Source organism: Chamaea fasciata, unplaced genomic scaffold, assembly GCF_029207755.1.
Source record: "Chamaea fasciata isolate MVZ Bird 193981 ecotype frontalis unplaced genomic scaffold, bChaFas1.0.hap1 SCAF_2, whole genome shotgun sequence".
In the NCBI taxonomy this organism is placed as follows: Eukaryota; Metazoa; Chordata; class Aves; order Passeriformes; family Sylviidae; genus Chamaea; species Chamaea fasciata.
The window spans coordinates 27488867-27495037 of NW_027094087.1; the positions used below are offsets into that span (position 1 = coordinate 27488867).

The 6171-nt window shown below is 41.9% G+C and overlaps 1 long non-coding RNA gene across 1 annotated transcript; it reads left to right on the forward strand.

Annotated features, from left to right (window-relative positions):
* Nucleotides 1–1905: 1905 nt before the first annotated feature.
* LOC136284922 (uncharacterized) lies at nucleotides 1906–3118 on the forward strand. The gene is made up of 3 exons (XR_010719325.1): nucleotides 1906–2116; nucleotides 2378–2500; nucleotides 3055–3118. It is a non-coding gene; the product is annotated as an uncharacterized lncRNA (long non-coding RNA).
* Nucleotides 3119–6171: the final 3053 nt, after the last annotated feature.

Sequence of the window (6171 nt, forward strand, 5' to 3'; positions counted from 1 at the left end):
AGAGGAGATGAATCTGCTTAAAGCCTACAGACCTTTGCTCTTTTTTTTTGCCCCAAGGTTTCCTTGTGATTCAGTATCTCAGCAGCATTCAAAATGTCTGGGGACTCAGGTGAATATGAAAATATTCACAATTACATTACCTCAGGTGCAAAACTAGGAATTTAATCTCTCTTTCTCAGAGCATAAGTCAGCAAAATTAGCAAGCTAGAAAGAAACTACCATAAACACCAAGACCAAAAAATAATGGGCAGTCAGTGAAGACCAAGAAGGACCTCTTTAGAGAACATAGAATAGTGATCCTGCAAAAGCAAGTAAAAAAATACTACTGCTAGACACAGTTTCCTGCAGTTATAAAGCCATTGTTAACTCCTGTCTCCATGTTTTGCTGCTGTAAGACCTCCCCAACAGCAGTTCTAAGCAGTCTGGCTGTAAATCTTCCTTGACACTCTATGCAAGTAGAAGGTCTTCACTGAAAACAGGAGTAATGGGTTAGTATATGACTGTGGACTGAGTCACTGAGGACCAGCTGGGGCTCCCCTCACTCCAAATGCTGAGATCTTAAGTGGATTCTACTAAACACAACAGAGCGAAGAAGCAGAGAAGAAATAGAGGTTTCCCTTCCTTTCATTTGGAGCTGTTTGCTTCAGTGACAACATACCTTCTCTGGGTTGAAAGGTAAGAAAATAGAGACTTCTTCCTCTTGATGATGAGTGCTGTTCAGTCTGGGCTGAGATTCTGTTTCTTGCCCAGTCTGGACTCCCTCTGGCTGTGGGTGTCCCTAGAGCCAACGTTTTCTTTCAGCATCTCAGAGCCATCCTCTCTTCTGTTCTGCAGGACCCGGCCTTTTATATGCCATATGACACACAAGACTGTCCTGTTCCCTGCTGCCTCTGCCCTCCCTGCACCAAGAACAGGCAGTTCCATTCCTCCCAGGAAAGGGGGGGGTTGCAGGTTTTCTGTAATTCAAGCAATAGGCTGTAATATGCATCTTCAGAGGATGGCAGAGTTGCAGCACCCTCCTCTCTTCCTTGAAGCAATTGAAGGTAGCTGGTTATTGACGGGGCTGCTTTGTACCTGGTATGGCAACATTTTAAGTAACAAAATGCATCGCTGCTCTTCCTAAACAAAAATAAATCTGTGGGTCTTTAAGTAAGTTTAAACCAAACTAACACTTAGAGGCAAAGCAAAACAGATATAAAAGCTTTAAACACATCTCTGTGTGTGGAGTTTTTACCAGTTCAGGTGACCCAATATTTCTTGCTGGCCCAGATGAAATTACCATTCAGCAGTTGATAGGACTGAGATTAACTGAGCCCAATTTTTTTTTTTACTGCCATTGTTACATTTATTCCTGGCCACTTACACTGAAATTATTAAAAAAATCTGTAGCCTTATGTGAGTAGAAAAGAAAGGCAAAGTCAAGATTTTTGACTGCTAAAATGGATCTGCTTGGCAGAAACATGTAAATATGGTACCTCAGGATTTTTCACAGGATTTGGTTAAGATGGAATCCTTTCAAAATGTTCTTCTATCATATTTTATCTATGTGGCATTGGCATTTTGGAACAAAACTGCCTCATGCATTGGTCCAGTCTAGGTCTAATTGTGTTGGGAAAAGAACCTGGGCTTCCAGTGGACCGCAAGAAACGGGAGCCAGGAAGAGGCAACAAAGATCAAGCACTCACTGGGATAAAATAGTAAGAATGTGTCCAGCAGGGGAAGGAAAGTGATTATTCCTCTTTATCTGTCACACATGTGGCCACATCTGGAACACTACCAAAGTTGTATTTGAGTATTTTTACTCTATTTTAAACCTGTCATTTAACTTCTTGGAATTACAGCTATGACAGTGGGGTCTATCCTCTTTAGTTTCTCAAGTGACTTCCTTAACTTTAATTTTTTTTTTTTCGATTTTAACTCTTTTCCTTACACTTTTTATTGTTTAAGTTTCTGCAAACAGTTCAGGGCACAGAATGTTTTTAGAGCATTTATCAAACTGAATTCTGAATCTGTCTTGAATTCTAGGTACTGTTGTATAATACCGAACAAAACAGCAACCCTGAAGCCTCTCTTGGTGATGCGTTGTCTCTGCAGCTGTAACAGGAGCAAAATTGAGGTGCTGGTTATTTTCTAATTACACCTAGCAAATTGGGCAGATTATAAATGGAAGCAAATCTTTACAGTGAAGTCTATTTTAGTCAAATGCTTTGCAGAGTAAGACTGCTCCCTCTAGTAAACTCTGTGAGAATTTCAGTACACCAGCTGATTCAATTTCAGTACACCAACTCATGTAGAGTTTATCTTTGTGTTACAAAATAAAGATCAGGGGCTCTGCTGCTATTTCTTACTTTATCCTCTTCTCTGACCCAAACTGCAGGAGAAAATCTGCTCCCTCAGTAACAATGCAAAAATAATTATCAGGAACTACTTTGACAAGTCTGTTCCAACTTCCTCATCTTCAGATGGTGCTTTCCTCCTGCTGGACTGGAGGTGAACCGAGGTGAGTCAGCATGTATCCAGTAACCAATACCACACAGTCAGCAGTTATATGCACTAATTTTTTTTTTTTACCATAGTGCCCAGCCTTACACTGAAATAAATCAGGCAAATTGTTGTTTCAGTCTGTGTGTGTGCAGATAAGCCCTCATTTATTAACATGCAACTTACACCTCCCCACAACGTTTCAACACACTCCCACACGTTACCTCCAAAACACGGCTCCGCGAAGAGGGGAGTGCTAGCTGGAGTGAGCTGTGCAGCCCAGTGCCAGAACACACAGCAACCAGACAAACAACAAGCAGCAGAGGATGAGAATATGCATGTCAAAGCGACTCCGTTCTTCCTCCTCTAGTCCACACCTTTCAGGTTCCCAGCACTTCCATTGCATCAGCTTACAGCCAAATTCATAATAGATTATTAAAAGCTGCACGTTGGCATTAGTGTTTGCATGTCTTGAGTCTGGAGCATGTTATAGAGCTGTACATTCTGCCTTGCTGCAGAGTTCAGCCCTGCTCTCCTCCCCCGCACTCTTAACTGTGTGATTTTTTTTTTCAGTACGTGCCTGCAAGGCTTTGGGACTGGCCTGCCTTAGCCCGCAATTGTATAAAGAGTTTCTTGGAATCCAGCTACAGTTAATGAATCACATCATATCAGCTTCTATCAGCAATTGCAACATACTTCAGAGGATATTCCCCTTGGTCTTCAGAAAAAGGGCCACTGCTGTACTTGCCTATCCACACCTGTGAATCGCCAGCCTGCTCCAAAGAAGGCAAGAGAAACTGGGAAGCTCAGCGTGATGTGGAGCAATCTGGGCAAAATGGGAACAATCCAGAGAGGGAGGTGCAGGAAACCTGGAGGAGAGGGACAGCCAGTCCCAGCAATGGCCAGGGAAATGGCGCTCTCAGCCCAGATGACACAAAGCTCTTCAGCAGGCTGAAAGCAATGTTCAAGCAATATGAACTACGTAGCCACTGGTAAAAGAGAATAAAGAGGGTAAGAAAGATTGCAGATCTTCTTTGCATGCAAAATCACACTGATATTGATCCTCTGAGGCTATCTTACCGCTGTAGAAAGCAAAGATTTTGGCTGTCGTAGCTGCACTGATGTTCTGCTGCAGGTATGTTCAGTAGCAGAAGCTACTGTGTTATTCAGAAACATCATGGTGATTTATCTGATTAGAGAACTTAAGGCAGTTTTAAGATAGATTGCTTGAATTGGTTTTGGTGGTTGATGAAATGTAAGATTTGCTCAAATGAAAATGTTAAGAGTGGCAATGTAAAAAGAAATGCTAATATCTTTGGAGAAAATGCATTTGTGACTCCAGTACAGCTGATTATGATCATAACACAGCAGGGACAAGGGCTGAAAATTACAGCACCTTGACAGAGACTTTTTAACATGTATGGGATCCCTATTCTGTAGTAAACAAGAAATGTTGTCTCCCACAGAGGCAAGACACTGAAACAATTGGGCCTAGCCTTTAGGAGGAGCAGTGTATCCTCATTCTCAGAGCTTTCTGAAACTGGCTGGGGTGGTAACAGCAGGATGGCTGGTAGCAATTTGCCTTGGTGAGAAAAATCAGCACGCTGCTCTCCTCAAGTTTCTGTTGTTTGGCTTGATAAACCATACCTGGGAACTCAGTCTGGGAAAGATGCTGAACCATAAACCAACCAAAACAGAGTTTTGCAAAAAAAGGGCAGGCAACCTGGCAGCTAACTATTCCTCATGATCTGTTGAAGGTGGGGCATTTCTTTCACCTCTTTGTACTTACTCATAGTCTAACCCAGCCAAAGGCATTGTCCTGTGTCTCTGCTAAAAAAAGTTTGGATGGATCAGTTAATAGTATCATAAACATGCAAACTTTTCCCATTTGGAAAAAAAAAATGGAGTTACTAGAAGAAAACTCATTTAGAACTAGAGAGAGAAAGGACAAATATAAAATGGGAATTCATGAATAAAAGGATGGAAGTATATCACCTGAGAACAGCAAGTGAAAATAAAAAAAGATAGACAAACTGAAAATTAGGCTACAGGCCCTGGAAAAGATTAACTAGAACTCCAGTAGTTAAGACAAGAAAGAAGGTGAGGGTGGTAAGAAAGACTGATATTCTGAAGACATATCTAAGTTTTCTTCTTGTCCCTGAAGTTATTTTGAGATTCATTTGGACAACTTCGTGGATATCTCAGTGGATCTGATTAAAAGTTTGGGTTTTAACTACCTTCAGCCTGAAGGGCTCATCTGGAAAGAAACAAAGTAGCTGCAATTCTCATGGTCTTTGAAGGAGCTCAGCAGCGTTCAGCCCCTCTTGGGCAGGGATGACAGCACTCTGGGGCCCTGCTGCGAATCACTGGTGTTGACTTTGGAAAATCACGTATTTGTTGTTCCCTGTGCAATGGTAAATGAGGCATTGTCTCACCTGAGCTCCTCCTTGGGGTGGCAGTGACTGAGACACTCCACCTGGGGACATCATTTGTTTTTGCTTAATTTGTTCTGATGCAACTACAGCCGTTGGGAGAAAAGCCAGAAAAACTCATTGTCTTATGAAGTTCTCCACAGGAGACACCATCCCAAGCTGATGCTGCACACACTTCATCCCCAGTGTAGTCAGCTAATACTCATTTCATCCTCCTCCTCTCATGTCTTGTTTGGTCATCTACATTAACATTTTTCATCTGTGTCACTTAGAAGCCCAAAGCTCGTTTTCAGAATAGTGAGGTAAATAACTATTAGACCAACGTGCTTTTCCAAAGATGCTTATTGCAGAAAATAAACTCTGGAAACCAGCATCCCAGACTGAATGTACAAACTACAGATGAACTGGAGCTTGTTTAGACAGAACTGTGGTAGACAGTCAGTAGGTGTGGTCAGAGACTGCAGATGGCGTGTAGGATCCATTCTAGCACTGAACTTTCGAGATTGTTTCAAGCTGTGTTTCAAGAAAGTCAGTTGGAGGTGAAAGAAAAGAGCAATCTATCCGTAACTGTGGAAAGAATCTATGTTTTAGAAAACATACACACAGCAGCTTGCTGGACTGGATGGCAGGGGAGCAGGTGCTCAGTCAAAGAGCCATCCAGCTGTTGCCTTCAGCATTCTTTAGCATCATTTCCACTTATTGTCTCACACAATGATGTACATATTATCTACTTCTATTATTTTGTTTCTTGTGTTCACAACATCTCTAAATTCTTACGTAACATAAGAGCAAATGCTGAAACAACTCAGTGAGAATTCAGCGAACTATTCTTGGTACAAAGCCCAGCATTGCAGCACCACTACAGAATACATGATGAGATGCAGTAAAATGTTATTAGTCCAGGTGTCCACAAACACAGAAGTACAGGAAATAGTTTCAAGACAAGTGGATGCAAGAGAGAAAGACTTTTAATAGCTTTTCTGCATGAGGACCTGCTAGAGATAGGGGAGAGACTTATCAGCCTGCAGGGGTCTCTCTCTATAGATATGTCATTTATTTAATTTCTTCATTGTGCTTCTTGGGTGACCAAAGCCCTTATCTGAAAGGAGACATCACGTGGCATAACAGAATCATAAGCTGCTTGGAGGAACAGGAGAAAGAAGAGGACAGTAGGTCACAAAGGACAAAAAGATAAGGCCCTTATCAACTTCTGTGAGTCTCAGTGAAGATGTGGCAGTATCAGAGGACTCAGGCTTGG